Below are 18,589 nucleotides of genomic sequence, written 5' to 3' on the forward strand. Positions count from 1 at the left end.
CAAGCGTTCTAAGTGTTGAAAATGAAGACGGAAGATTTTATACCAAGCGTTTTAAGTGTTGAAGTTGAAGACATCTCTTCGAAAGTTTACGGACGCAATCACCAGTTTGTTTGCCGTCATAGAACAACTGTCTCCCAAATGATGACGACAGAATTTTCAAACTGTCGTAAACCCAATCACGTCCACTTTATTCCGCATATTTACGAACGAATTAGACCTACACATGATTTGTACTTACATCAGGATCACGATAGGTGGCATATGTTGTGTAGGATATGAAACCATGTGGATTACCTGCGATCACCCAAAGCTTTGTTGGCTATATCGGCTTACTCCTAAAGTTTCTATTATGTGTTTTTTTCAGACTACTTTTTATCTTTAGGTCGATTTTTTGCCTTTTACAAAGGCATTGTCATTTTTTATTTCGACTTATGAGTTTAAATGACCATTGGCTATCTTCTGCTTCTATTTTTCCAATTAATATTCGAAATCATAATAACAATCATAAGTGATTTTTTTACTATTTCAGTGGATGTCGTTTTTTGATGTGTTACATATTTGTTTTTCGTTCATTTTCTGTATATAAATTATACCGTTAGTTTTTTCGTTTGAGTTCTCTTTTCATAGTCTTTTATAGCTGACAATGCGCTATATATATGGGCTTTACTATGTTGAAGGCTATACGGTGACCTAAATAGTTATTAATTTCTGTGTCATTTGGTCACTTGTAAAGAGTAGTCTCATTGGCAATCAAACCACATCTAGTCCAGTCAATCTAGCATAAATTTGACCCTAACCTGAAAGTAATTGCAACAGAAGATTTTTAAGTTTTAATCTTTAGCATTATACCCCAAATATACACAGAAAAAAGTCCCATAAAATCTTACTTGAGGAAGACTAAAAAAATCACCATTTAAAATTCCTATGGAGATTTGCATTGAAAAGGGAGATAACTCTTGCAAAAAAGGCAAAACTATCAATAAAAATTGATACAAAATTATAACTTTACCGCTTCTATTCATCAGAATGTATTGATTCTTGAGTTTTTAGCTGTCTTTAAAGTATAACAAACAATTCTAAAGGTGTTTTCATATATTTTATCAAGATATAAATTCAATAAATGATCAACTAATAAATTAAGAAATCCAGATTTTCAACATGTCCATTTAAAGAATCTCAAATTTAATAAAATTAATTGAGCATGTATTCTTCTTTTTGTGGTTTAAAGTTTCTTTAGATAAGTAAGTTGCTGAAACAATATAATATACAGATATAAACAATACCAAATTTTCACATTATTTTTTCAAAATGGTTACAAAGCTTCAAATTTGCAATTTCTTTAATGAAAATGCACGAAAAAATTAAAACTACCCATTGCACTTCGGTTTTGTACATTTCATGAGCAGAAGCTTATATAATTTAGTCATATTCAAACTTACAACCCCATTAAAGAATCATACTTTACATAATTTTTAAGAAAAACAACCAAAAACTGCCCAAAAAAGACTCATTTTTGCATGAGTTATCTCCCCTTCCAATGTTAATTTCCATAGGAAATCAAAAATGCTGATTTTGAGTTTTCCTCAAGTTAGTTTTTTTGGGAGTTTTTCCTGTGTATATAAAGGACATAATAGTATAGATTAGAACTAAAACATTTTCTGTTGCAATTAGTTTGAGGTTAAATCTTAGTTTGACTGGACTAATCTTCTTTTTTGTATCAACATGATACCAGAGCAAGCGGTTATTCAAGGGGAAAAAAGGTTGGTTTACAACATTTGTATATTTTTCAATAAATTGAATTAATTTTTGGTTTGTAAAAAGAATTAAAAAACAAAGTCTTGTCTTTGATAGTGTTGCTGCTAAGGTACTTTGTAGTGTTCTTTCACATAAAGGTACTGTTCCTGTTGCGGCTGTTACTGCTGCTTTTCTTGTTGTTGTTGTTGCTGTTGCTGTTGTTGCTGCTGCTGCTGTTTCTGATGTTATTTTTGTTGTTGTTTCTTCTGCTGCTGTTGCGGTTGTTTTTGTGGTTGTGGTTAGTGCTGCTGCTGCTGCTGCTGAGCATGCTTGTTTTTCATATGTCGTCGAAGATTAAGATCAAGAATAAATGCTACGACATAGGTTGCAACCGAACAATTTTTGCATGTGTATTCAATGTTCTCCTATAGTTTTTTTTCAAATGTGCAGCAAGCAAGCAATACAGGTGGTTGTCATTCAGGCGACATATTTTAAGATTGTCGTCTCTCCTCAAGACGAATTTGTTTTGAAACAAATCGGATCTGGTTACTCTGAGGTAAATTGATTTTTCATACACGATGTTTGCTATATCTTCGTTCAAAATCCCTGCCGATTGAAGTATGGACCAAGTCGATCCTCTGACGTACGTGTGGTCTACGAAATCCGAATCAAAGTACACGCGTATCTTTGGTGTTTCAAATTGTGGTACGAACGATAACTCTAGTAATGTACATTCCCATTCTCTGTATAGCATTGATGAAGTTGAAAACTAAATACACTGTCATTAGTGTTTTCAAAAAGCAAGAGAGAATCTTCGCTTGATACGAACAGGTAAAATTTGTGCATCGTTTCAATGCAGGTATTGCTTCCTGCATTCTTATAGATGTTGCCCCACTCGACTGTGATAGTATTATAAAACTAAACCACAACAATATTGTATGAAAGTCTATAAAGAAAATTTAATATTACGGCAATTGATTATTAAATCCCCAGCAAGGGATATACTTCATTATATCGTTTAAGTAGTATGCAGCATATTTCAAATATATATATGACAACTTAATCTCCCTTGGAATAATGACTTACTAGTAATACTCGGCTAGAGCGAACGTGTCGATCACAACGTCCGAGCAAAAGAAGACACGTCTCGAAAATTCGAAACGAACGATAAATCTAGCAGTATACATACATTCCCCGTGCAAATTGTAGCTTTTGGTGAAGTTGAGCCCTAAATGCGCCACCGTTGTTTCTTTCAAAAAGCTATAGAGAGAATCCTCGCACCGTAAGTTAAGGCGAAGTGTACGTAATTGCACGCCCCTAGCGGAATACGGGATTAATAACGTTCGACGTTAGTTACGCAAGTTATCTCCCTTACTCCAAGAAAGGACACACGAAAGAGAAAATACTTCGTACGGTCTATCATAAATCCAACAAGCACGCCCGTGCTGTCTTAAAAAACATAATCATGAGAAATTATCTGAATTACTCCATTTAGAAATCAAAGCATTCTATTGTTTCGTGCAGCCTGACTTTAATACTAGTTGATTTTTTTTTGTTTCAGACGCATGGGACATGAAAGGCATTTCGTGTAAAAACTTATGATATCAACAGATTGTAAAAACGCCTCACAACAGAATTATAAATAAATAAACATGTGACGATTCTACTTCTATTATTAATTATTTAATTATAAAAATTAAACCTGAATTGACCCAACAATATCGTTTTAAAAGCCGTAGTTTTGAACAAAAACACACAGTACTGAACACACTGTTTTAGGTTACCGAACAATTTATGAATGACATGTGAAATTAATTATTAGATTAAAAAATCGTTGACATGTTTTTAGAAAATAAGAAGATACCAAGAGAATATAATTTGACGACTAGTCTAGGGCAAGACTTACAAGTCGGAAGAACAAAGACGAAAGTTAACAAATTAGGCCCCAAAAATATACTCATAGTAAACTAAAAAGTGATAACTCTAAACATTTATCTTAGAATAAGTAAAAACTATGTCATTCAACTTCCAGTTTTCAACTTTTTATACATGTGCAGAAAATAAACAGGTGTCTTCTATTCCGTCCGAAATTTATTGGAAAACTGAATCTAAATTTAGAACCAAATTGAAATTGAAAGTACAAATACACATGATTCATGTATGATAAAAATATAACACGTCATTTCTTCTTTTTATACGACCGCAAATTTTGAAAAAAATTTCGTCGTATATTGCTATCACGTTGGCGTCGTCGTCTGCTTCGTCGTCGTCGTCGTCGTCGTCGTCGTCGTCCTCGTCGTCCGAATACTTTTAGTTTTCGCACTCTAACTTTAGCAAAAGTGAATAGAAATCTATGAAATTTTAACACAAGGTTTATGACCATAAAAGGAAGGTTGGTATTGATTATGGGAGTTTTGGTTTCAACATTTTAGGAATTAGGGGCCAAAAAGGGCCCAAATAAGCATTTTCTTTGTTTTCGCACTATAACTTTAGTTTAAGTTAATAGAAATCTATGAAATTTAAACACAATGTTTATGACCACAAAAGGAAGGTTTGTATTGATTTTGGGAGTTTAGGTCCCAACAGTTTAGGAATTAGGGGCTAAAAAGGGACCCAAATAAGCATTTATCTTGGTTTTCGCACCATAACGTTAGTATAAGTAAAAAGAAATCTATGAAATTTAAACTCAAGGTTTATGACCATGAATGGAAGGTTGGTATTGTTTTTGGGAGTTTTGGTCCCAACAGTTTAGGAATAAGGGGCCCAAAGGGTCCAAAATTTAACTTTGTTTGATTTCATCAAAATTGAATAATTAGGGTTCTTTGATATGCCGAATCTAACTGTGTATGTAGATTCTTAACTTTTGGTCCCGTTTTCAAATTGGTCTACATTAAGGTCCAAAGGGTCCAAAATTAAACTTAGTTTGATTTTGACAAAAAAAGAATCGGTTGGGTTCTTTGATATGTTGAATCTAAAAATGTACTTCTTAGATTCTTGATTATTGGCCCAGTTTTCAAGTTGGTCCAAATCGGGGTCCAAAATTAAACTTTGTTTGGTTTCATCAAAAATTGAATAAATGGGGTTCTTTGATATGCCAAAATCTAACTGTGTATGTAGATTCTTCATTTTTGGTCCTGTTTTCAAATTGGTCTACATTTAAGTCCAAAGGGTCCAATATTAAACTAAGTTTGATTTTACCAAAAATTGAATTCTTGGGCCTCTTTGATATGCTGAATCTAAACATGTACTTAGATTTTTGATTATGGGCCCAGTTTTCAAGTTGGTCCAAATCAGGATATAAAATTATTATATTAAGTATTGTGCAATAGCAAGTCTTTTCAATTGCACAGTATTGCGCAATGGCAAGAAATATCTAATTGCACAATATTGTGAAATAGCAATTTTTTTTTTAATTAGAGTTATCTTTCTTTGTCCAGAATAGTAAGCAAGAAATATCTTATTGCAAAATATTGTGCAATAGCAAGATTTTTTTTTAATTGGAGTTATCTTTCTTTGTCCAGAATCAACTTAAATCTTTGTTATATACAATATACAATGTATATTCACTTTTTACTACCAACTGATAAATTAAAATAATCTACCATTCAGTGAAAACAAGCAGTTTTTTTACATCTTAATATTTTATGATGTATTTAAATGAGTAGTTATTTTTGCAAACTCCATTAGAATATTTTAATTGAGATAAGTTATGGAATAATGGAAAGGGGGATGTGATTAAAAAAATTGGGTTCAATTTTTCTCATTTGAAATTTCTTAAATAAAAAGAAAATTTCTTCAAACATTTTTTTGAGAGGATTACTATTCAACAGCATAGTGAATTGCTCTAAGAGAAAACATAAAAATTAAGTTCATTAGAACACATTCATTCTGTGTCAGAAACCTATGCTGTGTCAACTATTTAATCATAATCCAAATTTAGAGCTGAATCCAGCTTGAATGTTGTGTCCATACTTGCCCCAACCGTTCAGGGTTCAACCTCTGCGGTCGTATAAAGCTACGCCCTGCGGAGCATCTGGTTCAAATTCCAATTTCGAAGAGATAGCAAAATTTGTTTTCTTTAATTGTTCATGTGTGCATCATTTCAAATTAGACAAAAAAATGTAATTTTGACTGAGTAACGTGTTATTCCTAATAGGTCTCAATTCAAGATTATAAATGAGTAGAAAATATCATTACGGTTAAAGAAAAGAGGCCAGGAAAGTTGTGTGGCACTTGTAACTGTAATTTAATGTTTAGTGGAATGAGAGGTGAAATAAGTTCAGACTTTTTATCCATTTCGATAGCATTTTAAACTTTTTTTTTTTAATTTAACGGAAGTCTACTGCAAGGAATGCATATAAACGACCTCAATGATTATCCAGGGAGATCTCGCACTCGGTCATGCAGCTCTATGCTTTCACTTAGTTCATGATAATAGATCATAATACAAGAATTGAGAAGCCCGTGGTGTACTAGCAGGGGCGGATCCAGTCATTAAAAAAGGGGGCCCAACCCAGGACAAAGGGGGGGGGGGTCCAACTATATGTCCCCATTCAAATGCATTGATCGGCCCAAAAAGGGGGGTCCAACTCCCGTAAGGATCTGCCAATTACTTGTCCAATAATGTAAGAATTTGGAGTTTCATATCATTTACATTCAACATTTTTTTATAGGATATTACTTTTCTTATTCTCAACGTTGACCAACCCCCCCCCCCCAAAAAAAAAATGTATCCGATAAAAATCGTTGAATAGAAATCATTTCAAACTCCAAAGATTTGTATTATTGGACTAGTTATTCACTTTGGTTCAAGTCTTTTACTTCACAACATGGTATTTGTTTTTCGTAACTATTTTTTTCATGAATAAGGCTGTTGATTATCTCGTTGGAATTTTTTTGCATTTTTCATATCAGGGTTTTTGTGGCCTACACATTATGTTTTTGTCCCTTTAATTGTTGAAAAGAGTTTGGTTGTTAATAGTTATTGCTTACATCGACTTCATTTAACCAGTGGCGAGTAGTTGACTCATTGGATGTCATACCACATCTCCGTATTGCTTCATATGAAATAAATAGGAAAGCCGTGCATTTGCATTATGCAGAAGCTATTCGTATGGCACTTTGCTAGGTAAATCCGTGTAGCAATACAGTATGAATAATCTCCGTGCATTACACTGAGTACATTCTTGTAACATTTTATTAGGTAAATTTTTAAAGCATCGAACATGATAATTCTCATAAGGTCACATTCTTATATAATTAATTTTACACCAGTTAATTTAAAGCGTTTTTTTACTTTTCTACACTGGTTAGAGGTATAGGGGGAGGGTTGAGATCTCACAAACATGTTTAACCCCGCCGCATTTTTGCGCCTGTCCCAAGTCAGGAGCCTCTGGCCTTTGTTAGTCTTGTATTATTTAAATTTTAGTTTCTTGTGTACAATTTGGAAATTAGTATGGCGTTCATTATCACTGAACTAGTATATATTTGTTTAGGGGCCAGCTGAAGGACGCCTCCGGGTGCGGGAATTTCTCGCTACATTGAAGACCTGTTGGTGACCTTCTGCTGTTGTGTTTTTTTATTTTGGTCGGGTTGTTGTCTCTTTGACACATTCCCCATTTCCATTCTCAATTTTACTCTATATTCATCGCTATTTAAAGCATTCCCCTACACAATTTTTTTTTCATAACACTGCATGGGTATGTTACAGTCGTTATTGCACTGACTAGGTACGTCGATCTCAAAAGAATCACATAAGGTGTAAGGTTTTCATTTTGAATATACATGTATGAAATATCTGCGACTGGTAGTTATACCAAATACGCCGATCTTTTCTAATTTTTTTTAAATGTATAAATAAGCGAGTCCTTCTTTTTAACTTCATTGCGGTCTAAAACATTCTGAAGATAAAATGAAATGAAGCGCTTTTCTGGATTAATCTAGATAAGGGACACTAAAGGCAGAACATTTTAAAGCCACGGATGTATGAGAACTAAAATAGTTGAAGAACCATAGTATGCATTATGCTTATTGTTTAAATCCGTGTTACCCCAAGGGTGACTGGGGAAACGAAATATGGTCGCTTGGTCTTCTCCCGACCGGCAGTAAAACATTTGTCGAAGAGGAGCGTCCGTTTGGCTGTGCAGGATTTATTAAGCTCGCAGTCACGTCCGGTCAGAATGGGAATGCTAAATCCGATGCCTCGTGTAAAGAGAGTGCCACACTCTATGCCCGTTAAAAACCATTGCAACAACTATAATTTACGGGTTGAATATGTGGACTGTTGCACGCGAAAAATTTCTGCCCCTATCAAAAATACATGTACTCTCATTTTCTAGTGGCACTCCAAATTTCCCAGACCATAATTCCGGATGGCCTCTGTTATGAACAAAACTTCCTATTGTATTTATTATTAACTTGTTCTCGTCCTGAACATGCATGACATATTTGCCACTGGACGTTAAGCAACCAACAATCAATCAATCAATTTAAATTCTTAAATGTGGATTTTTAACAAATAATGCATGGAACAAACAAATATTTTCTTAAATTACTGAAACTTCATTCAGCAAACATTACATCCTTCTTTGTCATTTAATTAAAGAAAAGGGAAAGTGATCGAGATTGGAAATTTTGTAAAATAAAATATGTTTTGGCAGAGATGCGTCTTTAGCATGTGTGTAAACATGACTAATGAAATAGGTTTATGATGAAGACTATATTGTGTGCAAATCCTCAGATTAACAACATGCAGAAATGACGAACATGAAAATATGCAGAAAATAGGTCTACTTTTTTAAATACAAACATACAGAAGTAAGATTGAAAACGAGGTGTATACCCGATCTTAGTATTAAAGCCGATCAATTCATTCTGACAACACTGTGTTAACCGGGACAAATTCAAACTCGATATTTGATTCATAAAAGAATTAAACAATCCATGCCAGCATTGAAAAAGGTTCGGAAATCACTCTTATATAGAAAAGATGAAATTAGAGTCTACGGCAAACTTCTTTCATTTGCGGTAAAATTATTTACAAACTTGCATTTTCTTTTGCGACAGAAATATTCTTTGAAATTAGTTAGTTTATTTCCTTATCAAATTATAGCGTAAGATCATTTGTAATACATAGGAAGATGGGTAATACACACGAACGCCATTGCTAAGGCATTGTACGGTATAATAGAGTTTCGACGTAGAAGTTGTGGGGACGTTACTGCAGACAATGACGTCGCCAGATAATTTCAATGCTCCGGCCAAAAACTTAACTTCAACAGAGAGTAGCGTAAAAATTAATACGGTTGCTAAGGACTTTCTTTGCACCGATGGATTCGTCTTTCATTTTTAAATCGTATAACAATTTTAGAAAAAAATCCATTGTGCAACAAAATAGTTATCTTGATAATGTAAAAATATCTGCTAATTTTGATGATTTTTCTATATATCCTTTGTAATTTTGGTGTATCGTGTAGTTAATTTCAACGGCTCGTATCTCAAAAACGAAAACGGTTACCCCTTTTTTTATTTCATTTTTTGTTGTAATTTTACAAGCAGAATTCGTATGTGAAATTTAAAAAAAATCCATTGTGAAGTTTAATTACGTACACTTCGCCTTAAGGTAAACTTCGTCTATCGTTTTTGTTTTGGGATTAGTGAGGCAGTTTACCATATTTGTTTTTATGAAATACCCCCTCCCCCGAAAAAAAATGAATAAAAAATTATAAGATAAAACCAAAAATATGAATAAATATTTAAGGAAAAACTTCTTTCATAAACTTATTTCAACTGTCTGTCTAATTCTTCAACATCTATGGTTATGTGAATTTTCTGTTCACATTATAACAGCAGGTATTCTGAAAGTAGTAAATGTATTTTACATAACATGAATTAAGATTGTTTCATACTACCAATTTGCAGTTCTTATTAGCATAATTTAGAAATAGAATAACTTCGATACACAAAGCACATGATACATTCCGGCGTTGTATCGCATGCTGTTCGATGTGGGCCAAGGCTCCGTGTTGAAGACCATACCTCGACCTGTAATGTTTACTTTGTTTAAATGGTGACTTGGATGGATAGTTGTCTGATTGGCACTCATACCACCCCTTCTTATATCTATATAATAAAAAATGCTCAAAAGTCCAGATTTAAAAAAAAAGTTACATAGAATGCCATTGAATGTGTTATTCAAAGTTTAAAAGCCCAAGCTAAACTACACAACTAACACCAAACTGTCCTCGAAATAAACATGGATTTAAAGATCAATATAGCTAGAAATATTTGAAAAACATTGACGGATAACAGAAATTCGGTCTTAATTGACAAAAAATAAAACACTTTTTAAATGCTGTACGTGCGAGACGATTTGCTGAATTTTGTTTAAACAGGAACACACACTTAAACATTTGAAAACCAGAGCGAAATGAATAAACGGGACAAATAAATGTTAGTCAAATTCATTGAAGTACAATAATATTTTGAACAATCTAAAAAAAAATTATTTGCTTGAATATGCAAAGGGATGAGTGTAGTTTAAAATCATCGACAATTCATAGGACAATAAATTGAATGCACAAGTTCTATGTTTTGGCCAAGATTTTATTATTTGACTGTCAAAAATAACCCCCAAAAATAAGTGTTTCACTTTTGTTAATTTTTCTTATACCCGTAACGTTTTTATGTACGTGACGCCATAGACAATTCTTTTAAATTCAAATTATCAGTAAAAGATAAGCATGGTAGGACCCCGAGAAAACATTGTCAACCGCGTGACATTTTCTTGTTACATTTAAATTATAATGCAAGCTGAATGCTGTACTGGATGTGCTTGCATGGAATACGTTTGCAATTGAAGGCACGAATGTAACAATAGGATGATGATCAGAAATGAAAGGTTACGTATCGTAATTTGTATTTCTCTTTTGTGGCATTTTACCATGGTTTTAAATAAGATCTGTTAACTTTCATGGCCCCCTGTTCTAGTCAAATATGTACTTAGGTCACGGAATTGTATATCTTAATATACAATTCCTTGCTTAGGCCAAGGCACAGTTTCAAAAGAGTGTGTCGTTTGTTTCTACATGTCTTATGATATAACTGATCAGTGACTTTGTCCTTTTCAAATAAGTTTATATGTTCATCTTTACCTTTTCTAAATGATTTTTTCATTTTCTACTCTTTTCTTACTAAAACGTGTCCTTTTGATTTTTTTTACGGAGTAGTTCATCAAACATAAGATCTGCACTTTTTACTTTTTTGTAATAATTGATATACTTATTTTTATAATGCACTTGGAAGATACATTTTAACTCACTGATGACAAATGCTGGGTATATGAGATAACTTGTTTAACTAGTGGGAGATATTTCACAGAGAAGGAAATCAATTTACCAGGTAAGCCTTATGAACAATCTCACAAAAAGAACTTACTTCACCAAGTAAGGAACAAATCTCAAAAACTCGGAACTTATTTCAGCAGTTCAGGAACAAATTTCAATCCGGTACTAATTTCCACAGATAAAGAATGGAACTTATTTTATAAAGATGGAACACATTTGTATATAGAAATCATCTGTTAAAAATGTTCTTCCAGGAAATATTTCCTTTGATATTAGTTCTATTGGAATTTTTGTTCAAAGTTTGGATCACATATACACCAATGAGACTCACAGTATACCAAAATATAATAAAACCAGAAAAGAAGTCTAGACTTTGATATTACTATAAAGTAATGTATATATATTTGCTCCATGTCGAACATGAACTACTTAGTACTTACTTCCGGAGTTTCAACACTTTGGCATTTTGCAACACTATAGAACTGGTATTAAACTTACCTCCGAGTTCAATTAGACCGTTGTTATTTTTGTCAACCCCAGGCTCAGTGATTTTATTATAAAATGAACGTAACCACAAATTATAACTATATTTTGGTAAACGTTCATCTTTCATTGGACTAAAGAGATTAGCCCATTCTTGAGGTGTGATGTATCCGTTGCCATCAGCATCAGTCAGGTAGAACGCCTGAATTTCTGCTTCAAGTTCGGACATTTCTCGTTTGTATTCTCCTCTTTTGGTAATGTCCTGCAAAGTACAAAACAAGTATGTCTATTCAGTATTAGCCCATGGTTTTCAATTCTGTAAACCCCTTTCAATAACCTCGTATTCATTTGCCTGTCTCTATTCCGTGTTCCTTGACCTTGTCTGTTGTTGTCTTGTGTCACATCTGAATTTGACAAGTTCCTAGACATCTATGCTAAATTTATTTCAAACTTAAATACGACTAAGAGCGTAATAACTTATTAGCTTGATACCTCTAAAGCCAAAAACTCTTTAGAGACTTTAGATTCTCTTTCTTAATTTTATGCGTTTGAATAAAAAAAATTCTTAAAGTAATAATGGTATAATGTTAATTTAATTCAATCCATGATACGTATTTAAGGGACAATGAGGAGTTAATTTATTATAGATGTAACCTAGGTTCGTGAGTGTGATATATTTTATTTTTTTTGGCTTGATAGAGAATTTTTTTTTTCGATAAAAGATTGTTGATAACGTTTTAGTTACTAGTATAATATAGCTCTTTAACTATTTCAGTTCTTATACATCCTTGTCTTTCATATACCCTCGGTGAAATAAATCTTCTCTAGCAGTGGTATCGACCCAGTGGTTGCAAATAAACTCATCATTGATGACAGGATTAAAATTCCATATTTACGCTAGACGTGCGTTTCGTCTACAAAAGACTAATCAGTGATGCTCGAAACAAAAAATGTTTAAAAGGCCAAATAAAGTACGAAGTTGAATAACATTGAGAACCAAAAGTTCCTAAAAGTTTTGCCATATACAGCTAAGGTAATCTATTCCTGAGGTAGAAAAGCTTTAGTTTTTTTTAAAATACAAAGCTTAGGTTAACAGTTAATTTATAGTTATGAACATATCAATGATAACTTAAGTCAACACAGAAGTGCTGACTACTGGGCTGGTGATACCCTCGGGGAAATAAATCTCCACCAGCAGTGGCATCCAACCAGTGGTTGAAAATAAACCCATCATAGATACCAGAATTAAGATTCCATATTTACGCTAGACGCGCGTTTTGACTACAAAAGACTCATCAGTGACGCACGAATTAAAAAATGTTTAAAAGGCCAAATAAAGTACGAAGTTGAATAACATTGAGAACCAAAAGTTCCTAAAAGTTTTGCCATATACAGCTAAGGTAATCTATTCCTTAGGTAGAAAGCTTTAGTTTTTCTAAAATTTCCAATTTGTTATTTTCATTTTTATTTCGTTTCTTTATTAATTAACATTTTTATAAAATCGGGATGTTTAAGAGCAGGAAATATTGTACACAGATGGCTTGAAACATTAATAAACCTCAGTAATATGTGCTTTTAATATTTTTTGTCGTTGCATTGACTAACTGACTTATTGAACATATTAAAACACATGACATGACAAGTGTATCAAAGGTGGTACCTTTACGGCGTGTTTGACGGTCTCAGATGAATTCAAATCGGACATCTTCTTCGCACCAGGAAACGCAAAACAACATGTCAATAAAATACAAATTGCTATCATCTTTGTAGTAACCATTCTGTATTACCTGAAATATATGAAGAATACAAATGGCAAACAGAATGAAAACAATTAGAAGACGGATTTTTAAATAATAAATTATCTTTGTTTTGGATTGAAATCGTACAATATAAAGAATTATAGGGCGATCAGTTTGTATTCTGAGATAGGAGAAGCTGTTTTACAAGACTATAATATCCATAGTTATCTATGCTTACATATGTTACCTTTTGTACAATATTTTATCCGACATTTTGTTCATTGTTTTCAATAATAACTAGGTCGTACGTGTTTCCTCTGGTTCAAAACGTTATTTACAGACATTCAAACTGCCTAACTTTATATACTAGTACTATTAAACGTCTGAATATCAGTCAACGATCTTTCTTCGCGTGACACAGGCACTTGTCTCAGAAAAAATACTTTATACCTTAATATAATAAAAAAAATATCAGAGACAAATACCTGTGGCGCGTGATTGTTTCGAGTAACGATGCATGTACGCAATAAATAACTTATATAAACGACTTAAATTGTACAAAACAATATCATACTGACGAAGGATATTCGTTATCCGAAATATTTATAAATAATTTCCCTTTTTCGACGAAGTCGGTATGGTTCTGGTTGTGCCTTTGAACTTAAGGATGATTAACTATGGCAACAGAAAACGCATGCTCGAAAATACTTTCTGTGATTGGACAAAATGCTGTCATGGTGGGTGATTTGGTTGTGTTTGAAAAAACGTCTCGTTAATTATAATGTGATGGAAAGCAAGTGAAAAACTATAAATATGTGAACAAGATCTTACAAAGATTTATTTTTTTATTAAAATAATTGTTTCTTCAATAGCTCTTTGCATCCACGATAGCTGTTTATTCGGGATTTTTTTTTTAATGTAAACTTTGTTGTACGAACGTACATGACTTTTAGAACGCAACTACGCATGTGAGATTTCCGCGTTTTTTTTTTAAAAACATATACTCAAATTTAAATACGTCGGATATTTAAAAAAAAAATAGTTCTATTTTATTATTAATGATGTTGTACACCTTTATGCGTTTATGTATAAACCAGCAGTTTAATACTAAACAAATCGCAAGACAGGTTAATGCCATATTTACATATAGCTATATCAGAGAAGATCCAAGTTTTGACATAATCGCGACAATTTAAACTAGTTTGCGAAATGTGTTACCCGAAACATAATATGAGCCTTAATCCACCACCATAATCTATTGGAAACACATATTCAAAATACTGATTTATTATGTCAGGCAATGGGTTAAACGCGAGAAAGAAAACGTAAATATCATTTCCGATTATTTTTAAATGGATTAAGTCTGTGAGGTTATTGGTTCAAATCAGAATTTAGAAAACTGTATTGGTCTATGAATTTGATATCGAAATTCAAAGGCCCAAACACCTTTTTATCTTACTTCCATGACATATATGTTGTTTTCTCCGCGACGCCGTTTTAGTGTATAAATCACATTGCATGAATAGCTTTATAAATTAATTATGTGTTGACAATGTTCACTTAAAACACACATGAAGACCTGGATATTTCTTCAATTATCAAGCCGCTAGGCAACTGGGAGAATTATTTTTCAAAACCTGAATTGTGTCTTTCCGACATTAGTTCATGGATGTCAAAAACGATGCTAAAACTTAATCAAGATAAAACCGAACTTATCATATTCACACCGAAACATCTGAAGGTGAGTGTACCAAATCTCTTTCTCAAAGTCGGCAATACAGTTATAAGTATTGTATCCTGTGTGAAAACCTAAGCGTATACTTTGATCAACACCTTACATTAACATTGGACGTATTCGCAGCTTTATAACAACATCCGCTTGCAAGCATTAGTGAACAGTCTAGTAACATCCAGACTAGATTATTGGAATATTTTTGCCGATTTACATTGGTTGCCAGTCCAATACAGACCACAATTCAAAATACTTACTAATGTGTACTGCGCTTTGAATGACATTGGTCCTGCCTACATTCGGGAAGTGGTCAATTTGCACGTACCAAACCGATCTCTGCATGCAAGCTCAACTAAATTACTTACCGTTCTAAAAGTGCGGAAAAAGACGTACGGTGAAAGACAATTCGATTGGGCCGCGGCATCTTTTTGGAATAATCTCCCTAACAGTTTAAAACAATGCAAGTCCTTAACTAAAAGTTAAAAACTCATTTTTATCGCATTGCTTTTTATCAGACGTTTTCCTTTCTCTTTTACGGGGTTTTACTAGGTCATGTAGTTTTGTAGAAACTTTTAATGCATTTTGTTTGTATACCTTTTTAGGATTTTTGTTTGTTTTGCATGATTTTTAACCTAGATTGCTATTTTTGTATCGACCTGTTATATTACGATAGGCATTTTTGTTAAATATTTTATTTTAGTACTTGAATCTAACACAGTTTATGTTTAATGTCTTTGTCTTTGATTTGGTTTTAATTACCATGCTGTGTGTACAGCGCCTCAGAGTAATTTTTATTTTTTATGTAGGGTGCTCTATAAATTTTTATTATTATTATTATAATTAATAATATATTGGACACCATAAACTGCATAAGTGCTCTTCCAGATAACATAACATTGGTTGGTCTTACAAGAGCTTCCTTCAAAATTATAAACATAAATTGTATAAGCAAATCAAAGACGGGTTTCAAAGTAAATGCGGTGGCGTGAATGGGATGTGGATACTTAAATTCTTATGAGCTCAGGTTTAAGTACACCCAGTGTAAGACTCCTTCAACTGGTAAAAGTATTCCACAATTCATGCTAAAAGACAAATTAAAGAAGTTGATACTGCTTTATTACATATAAAGTAAGAATGACCAACGTTGATAAAAGTATCCTGGTCCAATGTAGGGATACATGATACTGAAACAATCAACCTGAATCAAACAAAAATTTGTCAGAAACTGACATTATCGATCAGTATTAAGATCATTCCCACGGACCTGCATACGAAGTATATATCTACAAGTTGATATACTATCTTAGGGCTTGTATTTTTATCACGATTTCATTGGTAGAGGGTTGCTGTTCTCAAGGCAGCTTTTAGATCAAGAAAAATATTTCTGTTCAAGCAGAGAGAGAAAAAAATTCTATATCCAGATTTCACCAATTACTTATAATGATAAATTTTGAACAAAATAATTTGATTGATAGCGTTGAAAAAAAAATTAAAATTGTTCGAGCTCTGATCAAAAATAAAATTCTGACTCAAACATAAAATCCATAACCCCATGAGGTTAAACGGTTGGTCCCTAACACCAAGTTTTGAAATCGATCAAACTGTTCATAGGCATAATGCATCTTCTTTACGTTATTGTAAGGTATAACCTTGTAGAACCTACTGGTATCCACAGATTCAGTTATAAAAATCATAAACAAAGCTTACCAGTATGCAACGTGACTGTCCTCTTTCCAAAATGTTTTTATAACAATTGTAACATATGCCATTTACAGGTTTATAGTTAAAACTAATAATGATGATTATGAAGAAGATTAGTCTAATTATTTACGGATTTGATAGTTATCAAAAGTAAAAGGATAATAATTTTATACGCCAGACGCGCGTTTCGTCTACATAACACTCATCAGTGACGCTCAGATCAAAAATAGTTAAAAAGCCAAATAAATACAAAGTTGAAGAGCATTGAGGACACAAAATTCGAAAAAGTTTAAAAACGTTTAAACTATAAACAGCTATTATCATTGCTCAAAAACTTCGAAATTGTCTTGGCTAAGATCTAATTATTTGATTGTCAAAATAAAAAAATAGAACATTTTGTTTCACTGCTGTTTCTACCTTTCACATATGGCTTTTTCCTAGCTAATTGTTCCTTCTAATCAATATTAAAGTTTTGTGGTATCAAATATGATTTGGCCTGCATAATATACCACAAACGTCAATAATTGATTTCATTTCATTAGTTGGCCTGTATAACATACCATACACGTCATTAATTGATTTGGTTTCATGATTAGGACTGCATAATATACAACATACGTCATTGTTTGTTTTGGTTTTATGATTTGGACTGCATAAAATTTCAAAGACGTCATTGTTTTTTTTAATTAGTTGTGTTACCTATAGTTTCAAGGCTGCATATGAACCTAACATAGATACCAGGATAAATGTTTTTTTCTAGCCAGCAGATCTGATTGACAGTTTTTTAAAATTGTTAATTAATAATTTATTCAATTTTTTTGTTTATATATATAAAAAAAGATTTGATATGATTGTCAATAGACAATACTTCACAAGAGACCAAAATGACATAGAAGTTATCAATTAAAGGTCACCGTACGGCCTTAACAATAAGCAAAGCCAATAACGCGTAGTCAGCTATATAAGTCATACTATACTTTAATTTTTCTGTTTACAATGAAAAAATCAACAAGGCCACAGTCAAATGTTAAAGAACAAATATACAAGTATGGCGATAAGTTGAAATCCCTTCTAACTTGCAATAAGGGATCAATATCTAGAGTTATGTCTGCCACATTTATCTTCTTATTGATAAACGACAACCATGAAGTATTTGAGAATTTGTTGAGATCAACACAACAAAAGAACAAAACATTCAAAAGACATACATTTAAAAGAGATTATTGCAGCTAACTTATTGTTAATTGATTCATTTCAATGAAGCAACATTCCAAAGTCACTAAATAGAGTATATTTCTCCAGTTGTGCAATATTAAAGAGCTTGCATTTCCCATCATTTCATATTACAAGGACGATTTTAAACCAAGTGTTTTTCGTGTTGAAATTGAAGTCATCTCTTTGAAATGTTATAGACGCAATCACCAGGTGTTGACAGTTATAGAATTTCCGTTTCACAGATGACGACCTACAGTTTCAATTTGTCGTCAATCCTATCCCGTCCACTTTCCTTTGCATTTTACCTACCGAATCATTGATTTGTACTTATATCAGCATCACGATTGGTGGCATATGCGGTGCCGAATCGAATAACCCTTGCAGCTCCTCTCTTTTCCAATAAAAGTTTGAAATCATTATAATATTTATGCATATTTTACTAAGTTTTGGTGTAAAAATTGATTTGTTTAACCGAACTACAACCATTGCGTACCATCCAAACCGAATACACCAAAAATGAAGTCCATTAAGATCAATTTCTTTCTATTACTTTTTCCTGGTAAGAGACATTTTTTGATTATAATTCTAAATGATATAGGAAAAATTAAGGGCTAATTATGAACCTTAATCTCTCTCTTCAA

At 32.7% G+C, this 18,589-nt stretch overlaps 1 long non-coding RNA gene across 1 annotated transcript; it reads right to left on the minus strand.

Moving 5' to 3' along the window:
• Positions 1 to 11,607: 11,607 nt before the first annotated feature.
• Positions 11,608 to 17,518, minus strand: LOC134684195 (uncharacterized). Its single transcript, XR_010101199.1, has 3 exons — positions 16,740 to 17,518; positions 13,222 to 13,348; positions 11,608 to 11,823 (listed from the first exon to the last, which is right to left on the minus strand). It is a non-coding gene; the product is annotated as an uncharacterized LOC134684195 (long non-coding RNA).
• Between the last annotated feature and the right edge of the window lie 1,071 nt (positions 17,519 to 18,589).

This window comes from Mytilus trossulus, chromosome 9 (genome assembly GCF_036588685.1).
Source record: "Mytilus trossulus isolate FHL-02 chromosome 9, PNRI_Mtr1.1.1.hap1, whole genome shotgun sequence".
NCBI lineage: Eukaryota > Metazoa > Mollusca > Bivalvia > Mytilida > Mytilidae > Mytilus > Mytilus trossulus.